At 37.5% G+C, this 14229-nt stretch overlaps 3 non-coding genes across 3 annotated transcripts; all 3 read right to left on the bottom strand.

Moving 5' to 3' along the window:
- Window positions 1-5160: 5160 nt before the first annotated feature.
- Trnaa-ugc lies at window positions 5161-5232 on the bottom strand. The gene has a single exon. It is a non-coding gene; the product is annotated as a tRNA-Ala (tRNA).
- Window positions 5233-5358: 126 nt separating this feature from the next.
- Window positions 5359-5430, bottom strand: Trnaa-ugc. The gene has a single exon. It is a non-coding gene; the product is annotated as a tRNA-Ala (tRNA).
- An 8408-nt stretch (window positions 5431-13838) lies between these two features.
- On the bottom strand, window positions 13839-13910 carry Trnaa-ugc. The gene has a single exon. It is a non-coding gene; the product is annotated as a tRNA-Ala (tRNA).
- Between the last annotated feature and the right edge of the window lie 319 nt (window positions 13911-14229).

Genomic DNA, 14229 nt, shown 5'->3' with positions numbered 1-14229 from the left:
AAGAAGAAGGAGGAGACGAAGAAGGAAGAGGAAGAAAAAGAAAAAGAAGAAGGAGGAGACGAAGAAGGAAGAGGAAGAAAAAGAAAAAGAAGAAGGAGGAGACGAAGAAGGAAGAGGAAGAAAAAGAAAAAGAAGAAGGAGGAGACGAAGAAGGAAGAGGAAGAAAAAGAAAAAGAAGAAGGAGGAGACGAAGAAGGAAGAGGAAGAAAAAGAAAAAGAAGAAGGAGGAGACGAAGAAGGAAGAGGAAGAAAAAGAAAAAGAAGAAGGAGGAGACGAAGAAGGAAGAGGAAGAAAAAGAAAAAGAAGAAGGAGGAGACGAAGAAGGAAGAGGAAGAAAAAGAAAAAGAAGAAATTATTATTAACTATTAATTATTATATTTATTACATATTTTTTTGTATTTTTACTTTTTTTATTTAGTGTTTTTTTTATGTTATTTATTCTTTTATTTTAATTTAGATTTATTTTATTTTTTATATTTTTGTACATACATATTTTCTTTATACGTATTTTATTTAAGTTCGTTTATTTTAACCTTTCTTTAATTATGTTAATTTTATTTACATTTCTCTTGAAAAGTTTGCAAATTGATGGTCTCTATTGTTCCTTAGATAACTATATCGTAGTCGGGTAGGTTATAGGTATATCTATGTAGTGTAAATGTCAATGTATTGTATTGAAACGACCTTGTTGTATTGTTTTATCATGAAGTGCTGTTATGCACTTATGCCACATGTAGTGATATGTAGTACATAGGTAGGTATAAGGTTTATCTGACAGTAATATGTTAATAGGTAATGTCTGTAACTTTTACTTTGTATTACCTACCTACCCACACTTTTTTTTCTAACTTTTACCATGGTTACGTACGTTTAAATGATTACAAACAAATCACGGTGGGATTCGAACCCGAGAACTTCTAAATGGCAAGCAAGCGCGCGTTACCACTGGCTCTTTCTCTCTTCTCTTTTCTTTTAGTTCAATACCTAATTCTTTCTCTTTTCCGTTAACACGATCGTTTCTTTTTTCTTTCTCGGTTTTCCTCCCACAATATATTTTTCTTCCAATCCCCCTCTCTCCTCCTTTACACCCTCCTTCTTCCCCTCTTCTTTCCTATCTTCTCTATCTCCCTCACTCTTCCTTTCTGCCAGCCTAGTTAGCTTAGTTGGCGATACATCGGATACTCGATATATCGAAGTTTAAAAACATCGATGTATCGAACATCGATGTTTTCGTCTCGATGTCCCAACCCTAACTCGAACCACAAACCTCCAGATCCAAAGTCTGAACCACTGAAAGTTAGTCTAATTTTCTAGCTTTATAATAATGGGGTTGAGTGGATTGGAACACATCACATGCCTTCGAGCACATTTGTCAAGGGACTATAGGTTTAACTTGCCTTTGGGATCAATTTAATTTGTTGCTAAGGTATACTGAATACCGATAAGCAGACCAATTCATCGGTTATACGGCTTTAGCTTTCGCCGAATGGCGATAGCAGAATAAAGAAAAGATGTCTTTTTGTATCTGCTATACACCGGGGTGATGGTCTCTAGTCCGCGGGTTCGATTCCCCCCCGGGGCGGATTTTATCCTGATGGTGTAATGTTCGTTCTCGGAACGACTGGCTTTCTCTTATACTGTCTTCCTTCTCTCTTCGATTTCGGGACGATCATACCTTAGCAGTTACAGTTCCCTCTATCAAACCTCTTAAAAAAAAACCCCTCTTCCTTTCTCCTTCCCCTATCTTTCTTGCTCTTCTTCCCCCCTTCTTCTCCTCTGGGATATTATTTCTTCATTTTTTTCTTCCTCTCTCCTTCTTAGTGTTTTCTGATGTTTTTCTCTTCTTGAAAACAATTTTGGAAGTTTGCCAAACACTGCCGAGCGTGACTATAGTAGCCTCTTTACAGATCTCTCTCTCCCTCTCTCTCTCTTTCTCTCTCTCCCTCTTTCTCTCCCTTTCTCTCTCTCTCTATTCCTCTCTCCCCCTCTCTCCCTCTTTCTCTCTCTCTTTCTCTCCCTCTCTCTTTCTCCCTTTCTCTCCCTCTCTCTCTCTCTTCCTTTCTCCTCTCTCTCTCTATCCTTATCTTATCTTCAGATAAGATGTATGGTGTCAGTGAAGTATAATTCATCATGCTATTATCAGTGGAAGAGAGAGATCAGATACATATTTTTCGGACCCGATAGGTGGCGCCAGTTACCAGAAAAGTCCAGAAGACCAAGGTACAACGGGGGCCAAGGTACGACCAGACACCCTACCTAATATAACCATTCCGGCAGCCCGAGTCCGGGGAATGATACTTCCAAATCGAAGGCCAGTTGAAACCTTTCTACGGATACGTTTCTATAAATATAAAAATACGGCTCCTAGAAGGGATTCGAACCCTCGACCTGGACGAAATGGAGAAGTGGCGAATTGAAGAGTGATATCAAAATAATATTGTGTATATATGGGATTTGGAAGTGAAAGCTCACAAAAGTGAACTTTTATGTCGAAACGTGCAAAACGGAATGCTGTTATTCTGTTATACCTACCTACCTACAACCCTATACCTACACCTACCTATACCTGCCTAGGTACAGTAGAACCTCGATTATTTCAATCTCCATTATTGCAACTCTCTATTATGTCATATTTCAACCCCAAAATCAGTTGACAACGAGACTAATGACAAAGAAAATGTCGATAAGACGTGTTTTTTTTGTTTGGTTCTTAGTTCGTTTTCAAATTTTGTTTAAATTCAATAGGGTTTTTATTAACCGTTTTGTTCTTTTGTAACTGAATTTTGCCCCCTTTTTCATTGTTTTATTCGGAATTTCTATTATTTCAACTATCCTTGGTCCCAATGAGTTGAAATAATCGAGGTACTACCGTACTTACACCTACCTAGGTAAAGGTAATAGAGGAAATACAACATACACACATTGGGAAAACACCAGTCATGGCTTTTTATTGCAACCTTTTGCACGTGTGTAAACATAATTATTATTTCTAGTACCTTATGCACCTTTTGCATTGTAGGTAGGTACCTATAGTTCATCCAGATCAATGTGACAGCAATGAGTCATCAACCCAAAATGAAGGAACCAATCAGATTGCAGGAAACCCTTACATTGTTGCAATTCAGGTAAAGGTCTATTTTTCATAAAATCTCTCTTCTAAAATGCAGAGTTAGCTCTAATTCTCGAAAGCTCACCAAATATTTTCACCAGTTGAATGACGAATCTCAATTTGTCTTTTAAATCTTTAATTTTAATTAATGAAGATTCTTAATTAAATAATTATTCCTCGATAATTATTTTAGTTTTAATTGGGAGGAGAGAGAGAGAGAGGGAAGGAAGGTGTAGCTCTAATACTTGTGAAATATAACTTTCAACTTGTATATTTTTCAACGCTTCACTTATCTCTTTCACGAAAAATGAAGAAAAGAGAGAGAGAGAGAACAGAGGGGGGGAGAGAAAGAGAGTAGGGATATTATACGGTGAGAAAACGGAGAAAAAGTGAGAAAAGATAAAGGAAAATTAAATAGAGAGAGAGAGAGAGAGAGCTAATAATAATAAAGGGAAAGATAAAGGAAGAGAAAGAGAGTGTGAGAGAGAGAAAGAGAGAACGATAAAAAGAAAGAAGGAAAAAGGAGAAAAAGAGAAGGAGAGTGAAGGAAAACAGAGAAAGTGAAGAGAGAAATGGAGGAGAAAACCTACTACTCTCGCTTCTTTATTTTATGTGATTGGAGTCTGACCTGAGAATCGGTCTAAAAAGTTATCCGCTCAGGATTCATCCGGTTCGGGTAGAAATCGAACGGGCGACCACCTAGCGCTTACAAGGCAGAGGCGCTACCTTCCAAAAGCTATAACTTATAGGCTGACAATACCCACCTTATTTGGAGCTCTCTCTCTCTCTCTCTCTCTCTCTCTCTCTCTCTCTCTCTCTCTCTCTCTCTCTCTTTCTCTCTCTCCCTCTCTCTTCCTCTTTTTTTTCTCATGATGTAATCTCTCTCCTTTTTCATCTCCCTCTCTCTCTCTCTCTCTCATTCTCTCTATTTCTCTCCTTCCCTCTCTTTCCTACTTTTTCTTTCTTTATGTCTCTTGACATAGTTCCGACAAGTGACAAGTTCAATTAGAGATACATTTGTACAAAACTTGAAACTTTGCTTTTCATCATCAGGGACGTACCTACATAGTCTGGTACCCAAAACATAACTGCCTCCGGTTCCCAAGCAGAGGGAGAGAGAGGGAGGCATTTATGATAGAGAGAGAGATGGTGTTAATACCGAGTAAAGAGAAATGAGTGGGAGAGAGAGGGAGAGAAGGAGGAAGAGAGAGAGAGAGAGGAGGAGGAGGAGAGACAAGTCCTATCCCATGTCCTATGTATGTATGAATGTCTAAGGAGGCTATAGTCCCCCTCCCTATCCCAAGTCTACCCCCCCCTTTCCCTCTCCTAAGTCCTATTTCTAAGGCTAAGGCTTCTATCCTTCTACCTCCCTCTCCTATATAATCTATCTAAGGATTCTAAGTCTTATAAGGCCTTATACATGTTGGAAGATTCTAAGACTTTTAACGCCTTATACAAAAAGGTTAAAAGATGGACACCAAGTCGTTCCATTTTCTAACTGGGTGATGGGCCTTGTACATGTTTTTGTTGATGGTACATCTTTTTGTCCTCTGAAAATCTGACATTCTTTGAATTCCTCTGCCTTATGTTGGAAGATTCTAAGGCTTCTAACGCCTTATACAAACATGTTGGAAGATGGACACCAAGTCGTTCCATTTTCTAACAGGGTGATGCGCCTTGTACATATTTTTGTTGATGGTACACATATTTTTGTCCTCTGAAAATCTGACATTCTTTGAATTCCTCTGCCTTTATTGTTTTGCTTTGTCTTTAGTGGTTTTCTTTTCTGTTTGAGTGTTTTCTGGTAAATGTTTTTCAGACCATTTGAACCGTGTTATGTGAATGTTTAGACTTTAGACATTTGACAATGTAAATATTTTCTGGGGAATAAACACTCTCCGAAAAATACCTATAAGAACACAGTTTCACCGTTCTTATCCAACTTTCCTCTGTAAAAGCAGGATCAATAGTCTTGATATTCTTGTAAAAAAAATGTCTAATTGTCTACCCCCTAATAAAAGTACTTTACAAATTTGGAGGCAAAAAATATTGGAGATACCGGGGATCGAACCCGGGGCCTCATACATGCAAAGCATGCGCTCTACCACTGAGCTATATCCCCTGACGGTCTGGCCGGGACAATTCATACTAATATAAAGGAGCACGAATGTAGAGTATGGAACTAATATTTTTATTACCTGTCGGGGTCTACACAAGTATGCAAACATAGTAGGTATAGTTGCTTAATTGGAGATACCGGGGATCGAACCCGGGGCCTCATACATGCAAAGCATGCGCTCTACCACTGAGCTATATCCCCAGACGATCAGAGTGAGACAATTCATACCAATTTAAAGGAGTTTGAATATAGAGTACCTAGAACTAATGTTTTTGTTACCGGGTAGGTATATCTATGTAGTGTAAATGTCAATGTATTGTATTGAAACGACCTTGTTACCTATATTGTTTTATCATGAAGTGCTGTTATACACTTATACCACAAACATGTAGTAGGTAGTTATGTTACACTTGACAACTGAATAATCATTATTGAGGGTGTTTGTTCTACGAGTAGTTTGTTTTACCTACATTTTTTTCTTCTTCTAATTTTTATGATAAGAGCAGAATAAATTTTGAAAAGATAATCATCTTCCATCTGCATTTTATTCAAATTCTTCACAATAACATTCAGACACGCATCCATCTTATCATCTTCCGCGAATGATTAAATCAAAATTCATCTACTAGGTACCTACGAAAATTGTCATAAACAAAACCATGATTAAAATGTAAAATGTGTAATCAAACCAAGGGAAAATTAATTATTTTAAATTTCCAAATCAAAATCTAATAAAATCAAAAGTATTATAGGTGTGGACTTTGGATTGATCGGTCCCATGAAGTCAATGAACACCGATTCCATAGGTTTTCCTGTGATAGGTACGTTGATTGGTTGTAGTAAGCCTTGTTTACCTGTGCGAGAAGCTTTTCTTTTCTGACACGATTCGCAAGACTTTACGTAATTGGTTACAATCAAAATCTAATAAAATCAAAACCTAATAAAATCAAAAGTACGTAGGTATTGCACGAACAAAAATAACCCCTATTACCAGTACCTGTTTTTTTTACAATAATATTTCAACTTTATTTTCCAGTACGTCTTTTCTGCACCCAAATGTGCACCATTGAGACAATTGTCATGATAAAACTTCAAAATATCTGATAAAATTAGGTAGGTACATAGGTATTCTTTAACCACGATCGAATAAACTACGGGCTAAAAATTCCCGGAGGGACGGACCCTGCTTGTTCTTCCTCTCCTCTTCTTTTCCTCCTTAGTGTTTTCATGCCCTTCGCACTCAACCTTCGCTATTGATATAGCGTGAGGAAATTTGGACTAGTCTACTCCCTGTTTATAGTCCCTCAGCCAGACTACCTTTCTCCTCCTCTGGGATATTATTTCTTCTTCATTTTTTTCCTCTCCTCTTCTTTTCTTTCTTAGTGTTTTTTGATGTTTTTCTCTTCTTGAAAACAATTTTGGAAGTTTGCCAAACACTACCGAGCGTGACTATAAGTAGCCTCTTTACAGATCTCTCTCTCCCTCTCTCTCTCTCCCTCTATCCCTTTCTCTCTCTCTCTTTCCCTTTCTCTCTCTCTCTTTCTCTCCCTTTCTCTCTCTCTCCCTCTTTCTCTCTTTCTCTCTCTCTCTTCCTTTCTCCTATAAACACTACCGAGCGTGACTATAAGTAGCCTCTTTACAGATCTCTCTCTCCCTCTCTCTCTCTCCCTCTATCCCTTTCTCTCTCTCTCCCTTTCTCTCTCTCTTTCCCTTTCTCTCTCTCTCTCTTTCTCTCCCTTTCTCTCTCTCTCCCTCTTTCTCTCTCTCTCTTCCTTTCTCCTAAAACTCCAGTGGGATTTGGAAGTGAAAGCTCACAAAAGTGAACTTTTATGTCGAAACGTGCAAAACGGAATGCTGTTATTCTGTTATACAACTACATACCTACACCTACCTATACCTGCCTGGGTACAGTAGAACCTCGATTATTTCAACCTCCATTATTGCAACTCTCTACCTATTATTTCATATTTCAACCCCAAAATCAGTTGACAACGAGACTATTTCAACCCCAAAATCATATTTCAACTCCAAAATCAGTTGACAAAGAAAATGTCGATAAGACGTGTTTTTTGTTTGGTTCTTAGTTTGTTTTCAAAATTTGTTTAATTTCAATAGGGTTTGTTCTTTTGTAACTAAATTTTGCCCCTTTTTTCATTGTTTTATATACGGAATTTCTATTATTTCAACTACCCTCGGTCCCAATTAGTTGAAATAATCGAGGTTCTACTGTACCTACATCTACCTAGGTAAAGTTAATAGAGTAAATACAACATACACACATTGGGAAAACACCAGTCATGGCTTTTTATTGCAACCTTTTGCACGTGTGTAAACATAATTATTATTTCTAGTACCTACCTACCTACCTTATGCACCTTTTGCATTGTAGGTACCTAGTGGCTTAGTACATGCCCAGGTATACATACATATTAGGTACTTAGCACATACCTTTACTAAGTTCTATGTGTGGACTTTCAAGTAAAATGTAGAATAGAATATACCTACCTTGTTTATCCTGCTCGAATGAGACTAAAACGTCCCTTTACCCCAGCAGTCTAAACAAGGTCTCGTATATTTTATGGGTTTTACCTTCCTATGAAATAATCGTACATACCTACTAGCCTATTACCTACAATATGTCTTTAATGTGGGGGTAAAGGTTAAATGTGTCTCTGTTGGGGGCCAAGGCTTATTAAAAAAAAAAAAAAAAAAAAAAAAAGTGGCACTCTAGCACTCGTAGAGTAAAAATCTCTCTTGCGATTTTTTTGGTCTGATGATGAGAATCTGAGTATTCTCGAAAGCTCACCAAACATTTTCACTCAAACATTTTCATGTCGAATCTCAATTATTGTCTTTTAATTTTTTAATTTTAATTAATGAAGATTCTTAATTAAATAATTTATTATTCCTCGATAATTATTTTAGTTTTAATTTAAAGGTATATGTTGTTTTATTATTATTTTTAGGAGCCGATTGTGTAGATTACACCAGGGATAGGTACAATTTCTTTCAAAGCACATTTATTCCTTGAACTTAAGGAATTGCGCTAGGCGTGTTTTTCTTCTGTAAACATAACTAAGTTAACCGAACAACCTCCGTGGTCAAGTAGGTATCACACTAGGCTTGCACGCTGGAGGTCCCGGGTTCGATTCCCGGTGGGGTCGAAGTTAGTCGGCGGCTGTGCTTGGAGTTCAGGGTGCACTCAGTCTCGTGAGGAAAATTGAGGAGCTACTTTGATCGAGTAGCGACCACGATATTACCATCAGTATAAAAAGATTATTGAAGTATGGAAATCGATTGCAAAGGACTCAAAGGAGGCACTTCATTATTAATGCTGTGATATCCACAAAAGGCTCTGCTTTACCACAAAGATTTTGAGATTGATACATATGTACCTACACGTGTGTACATGTACATCGGTAATTTACCTATGTACATGTAGGTATACGTACATATTCTCTATCCAGATGAATATGAGAGCAAGGAGTCATCGACCCAAAATGAAGGAACCAAGGAAGGAAGGAGTTTATCTAAAATAGACCTTTACCTGAATTGGATTTCCTGCAATCTGATTGGTTCCTTCATTTTGGGTTGATGACTCATTGCTGTCACATTGATCTGGATGAACTATAAGTACATACATGTATATGCATACGTACATAGGCAATGTCGGTACATACACGTTTGATGAAAATATTAAAAGCACTTTCCGGATTTCCCCTCCCCCCTCCCCCTCCCTCTCTCTCCCTCTCTCAATATCCGGAGCTTTGTCATGAAATTACCAAACCTAATCTAATAGTGGTAGGAGAGAGAGAGAGAGGGAGAGAGAGAGAGAGGAGGGGGAGAAAGAGAGAGGTAGTAAAAAGAGGAGAGAGAAAGAGATAGAGAGAAAAGAGGGAAAGAGGGAGGAAAAGAAAGAGAGATAAAATGAAAGGGATGGAAAAAAGAGGGGAGGGTGAGAGAGAGAGAGAGAGAGAGAGAGAAACGAATAAAGGGGAAGCAGAAAGTGTGTGTTAGATAAAGAGGGAGGAGAAAGAGTGAGTTACTGAGTGAAAGAGAGAGCTAAAGAGAGAGAGAGAGACCAAAACATCAAAATGCAAATCCTGATCCTGAATGAAAATGTTTTTTAATTGAAATTGATTATACGGATATTATGTTTAGGTATAAACTCTCTCTCCCAAATCCTGATCCTGAATGAAAATGTTTTTTAATTGAAATTGATTATACGGATATTATGTTTAGGTATAAGCTCTCTCTCTCTCTCTCTCTCTCAAATCCTGATCCTGAATGAAAATGTTTTTTAATTGAAATTGATTATACGGATATTATGTTTAGGTATAAGCTCTCTCTCTCTCTCTCCCTTTCTCTCTCTCGCTCACGTACGGTGTACACGCATTAAGTCATGCTTAATCCTACATACAGGGTGATCAATAAATTATTGTTTCATTTTGATTACAGGGTGTCTGGTGATACATACTTATTTCTATTTTTTCTAATGGGGGCACTTGAATTCTTACTTCTCAAAAAGAACTCAGGGTGATCAATAAATTATTGTTTCATTTTGATTACAGGGTGTCTGGTGATACATACTTATTTCTATTTTTTCTAATGGGGGCACTTAAATTCTTACTTCTCAAAAAGAACTAGGTATAAGCATAATTTATGGATTATGGAACAATTTCGTCACATTGCATAACTACTGAGTTTCACGGCAGAAAAAGAAGAAGGAGGAGACGAAGAAGGAAGAGGAAGAAAAAGAAAAAGGAGGAGACGAAGAAGGAAGAGGAGGAGAAATAAAGGGAAAGAAGGGACAGAAAAAGAATAATAGAAGAAGCAAAGGGGAAGAAGAGGAGGAGAAGGATAAGAGGAAGGGGAGGAGGGAATAATTTATTGGTGTAATTTGATATGGTCGTTATCATTAGGGAATCCCTCCCTTCCTCTCCCTCCTCCGTCCCGTAACCTAAGTCCCACGGCGTTCATAGAAAAAAATTCTGATGTTTTACGTAAAATGCCAAGATTTTTGGGGACGGGGGGGGGGATTTTACCCTGAATTCGCTGGAAGCTATCTGCCTCCTCAAGTCCTCACTAATAATTTTCCAGCTGTCAGCCATCCGTATACCAATCACGCTCAACGTTGCTTAACTTCAGTATGCAATCTATTGAAATAAAACAATGTAAAACAAGTAAAAATGTTTCAAATGGCTTCCTTCAAATATGTAGGTAGTTCAAATTGACTTAGTGCTGGTGAAGTTTTTAATCAAGCTTTTCCCATGTTTTCTACATTACTCAGGTAGGTATATTATGTAGGTATATGTAAGTACATAATATATTATATTAATAGGTAGATAATAGGTATGTTTCTCATGTTATATCTCCTTATTGCCATTCATCTCTTCATTTTCATCACAAACATCACGTACTTTGTGTATACTCGTAATCTTATTCTGTATTCTATGTCTATATTTTGCCTTTATTATGTGTATAATATCATTTATACAGGGTGTCCAGAAGATATAGTACCAAACATCTGAAAATTTGATGTTTTAAAAATTCAACCTTCTTCTAAATTTTACTGGGTTTCGAAAATGTTGATCAGGAAAAAGTCAACTACTGAATCTCAAAATTTCTCAGCATTTGTGGAGGACCCCCGTTTATAGAGAATGTCATGTAACCAAATGAATCAACCCTTTAATTTTGGTAGCCTAACCCTGTATATTATCATTTATATTATAATAATGTCTTCTGGATTCAGGATTGAGCTCTGTATTAATCCCAATGTACATATAACTACCTACATAATATACCAGTTAGGTATGAACATAACATTATGTATATTTTATGTATATTTATATGCGGAGGTGCTTCATTTATTTCACATACGTCTTGTCACGTTCTATGTGTTTTTCCGACTTGATTAGTTTTCTGTTTCATCACATCATCCCTCTTTCATCGGCCTATCTGATGTTATTCAGCGACATTTGTCAATCTGGCGTACTGTTAAGTATGTGGAATTATAATGAAATTCCCTCTTCAATTCCTTGGTTTATTCTTTTGTTTCATTTTTCGCCCAATAGGGACGGGAGGTATGAGATTTTGTTCTCCGTATAGGTTGCCAGTTGTCATATGTGAACATTGCAGAAGATTCGATTCCCTGAGTGGACAAAAATTTGCACTCTTTTTCTGGAATCTAGAAAAGGAACCTAATTGAACCGCAGCAAAATGGAGAACTTTATGGGCAGAAATGGACATTGGACCTCCGAAAAGGATAAAAGTCATACAAGCATATTCCGTAGGTTTGTCCGTAAAACAATGTTCAGGTATGAGATTTTGTTCTCCGTATAGGTTGCCAGTTGTCATATGTGAACATTGCAGAAGATTCGATTCCCTGAGTCGACAAAAATTTGCACTCTTTTTCTGGAATCTAAAAAAGGAACCTAATTGAACCGCAGCAAAATGGAGAACTTTATGGGCAGAAATGGAAATTGGACCTCCAAAAAGGATAAAAGTCATACAAGCATATTGCGTAGGTTTGTCCGTAAAACAATGTTCAACTATACTTTGTCCGTAAAAATGTGCAAGCAAGCAAAAAAATGTTTGCAGTTTGCACAAATTTGCTAAAATTGCATTTAACTGTGTGGGGAGCAATAAATATTAAAAGGATTGCTTTCTACTAGGTTTCTAATTAAAAAAAAAATACAAAGGTCGTAAAATATTTGAAACGGTTGTGGAGTTTTCAAATTGTAACTTTTTTTTACAATCTATTTTACCGAAGGTAGATGCCTTTTTGTGTTTTATAGGTATAGTAGGTATATAGGTACTCGGTACATAGGTACCTATAATTTGGTGACGATTTTATACTAATGTTGTGACCTTGTGACATTACAAAATGCAAAGTAGTCAAAGTACGAGTGTATTCTGTAGATAAGCCATAACATAGATACCTACCAATTTTTTCTTAGAAGAGAGAGAGAGAGAGAGAGAGAGAGAGAGAGAGAGAGAGAGAAACGCAATGGAGCAGTTGCAAATGGGTAAAAGTTATTAATAAATGGTCGATTCCTACGTAAAAAGTAGTGAAAAATGCAAATCTGAGGTCAAAATTTCGAAAAAATAAATGTAAAAGGTTGAAAATTCAATTTTCATTTTCCGTTCTAATGAAAGAGTACAAAGATGTGTGACGTCAGACTTCAGGCAGTTGCCTCGCTAGGTAGCGCCAGTAGTATGCAAGCACGCTTGCGGAGGAGCAGAAAGAAATGCGCAGGAACGTATGCGCACAAACACATTAATGTGTTGCCTGCGAGGTAGCTTTGCTCGGGACATTTGATGTGACGTCATCGCCTACGGGAGCGTATGCCGTGAAAATCAGTATGTACTCAAATATACAAGTATGTATGTACAAATGTACATAGATATACATACGTAGGTATTAACTACCTATTACCCAATGTGGGAATATTGGAAAACTTTTTGTTACGAAGCATTGATGGAAGGCAGTATAAAGAAGGAAGGAGAGAAAAGGAGAAAGAGATGTGAGAGAAGAGGGAGATAAGAAAAATAAAGAAGAGGTGTGTGAGAGGAAACACAGAAGGGGAGGGTGAGATGAAGAAGAAAGGAAAGGGTGGGGAGGAGGGGAGAGAGAGGAAAGAAAGAGAGAGAGGAGAAAGAGGAAATGAAAGGTAAAGAGGGGATAGGATGGAGGAGAAATAAGAAGAAAAAAAAGAGAGGAGAGGGGGGGGGAGGGGGGGGGTGGCTCCCGGAAAACTTTCAATTTAAACTCCAGTGGGATTTGGAAGTGAAAGCTCACAAAAGTGAACTTTTATGTCGAAACGTGCAAAACGGAATGCTGTTATTCTGTTATACCTACCTACAACTACATACCTACACCTACCTATACCTGCCTAGGTACAGTAGAACCTCGATTATTTCAACCTTCTATTATTTCATATTTCAACCCCAAAATCAGTTGACAAAGAAAATGTCGATAAGACGTGTTTTTTGTTTGGTTCTTAGTTTGTTTTCAAAATTTGTTTAATTTCAATAGGGTTTTTATTAACCATTTTGTTCTTTTGTAACCAAATTTTGCCCCCTTTTTTTCATTGTTTTATTCGGAATTTCTATTATTTCAACTATCCTCGGTCCCAATGAGTTGAAATAATCGAGGTACTACCGTACTTACACCTACCCAGGTAAAGGTAATAGAGGAAATACAACATACACACATTGGGAAAACACCAGTCATGGCTTTTTATTGCAACGTTTTGCACGTGTGTAAACATAATTATTATTTCTAGTACCTTATGCACCTTTTGCATTGTAGGTAGGTACCTAGTGGCTTAGTACATACCCAGGTATACATATATACATAGATATTAGGTACTTAGCACACACCTTTACTAAGTTCTATGTGTGGACTTTCAAGTAAAATGCCTCATACATGCAAAGCATGCGCTCTACCACTGAGCTATATCCCCTGTTGAACACCTGATGGTGCCAGATATCATTATGAGTAAGTACCATATACCTACCTATTTACATACCACCTACATTATGTACCTTACATGGTACCTACATTATGTACCTAGTTAGTGTAGGTAAATAGCACCTAGAAACATTGGAGATACCGGGGATCGAACCCGGGGCCTCATACATGCAAAGCATGCGCTCTACCACTGAGCTATATCCCCTGTTGAACACCTATTGGTGCCAGATATCATTATGAGTAAGTACCATATACCTACCTATTTACATACCACCTACATTATGTACCTAGTTAGTGTAGGTAAATAGCACCTAGAACGAGATCAGAGGTTCCCAATCTGTGGTACGCGGAAGCATTTCTGGTGGTACGCAAAGAAATTTGAAAACTCCATTTTTAGTCCGTCCTTCCTTTATTATTACAATAGTAATAAAAAGGTATAAGGGACGGGCTATTGTATTCGCTTCGGTGTCTGTCAGTCTGTTGGTCGGTCGGTCGGTCTGTCCCCATAGAAGGACTTATCCAAA

The sequence above is a fragment of the Diaphorina citri genome, unplaced genomic scaffold (genome assembly GCF_000475195.1).
Source record: "Diaphorina citri unplaced genomic scaffold, Diaci psyllid genome assembly version 1.1 scaffold1236, whole genome shotgun sequence".
Lineage (NCBI taxonomy): Eukaryota > Metazoa > Arthropoda > Insecta > Hemiptera > Psyllidae > Diaphorina > Diaphorina citri.
The sequence above is the reverse complement of the archived record's forward strand: the minus strand, read 5'-3'. Positions and strand labels throughout refer to the sequence as shown.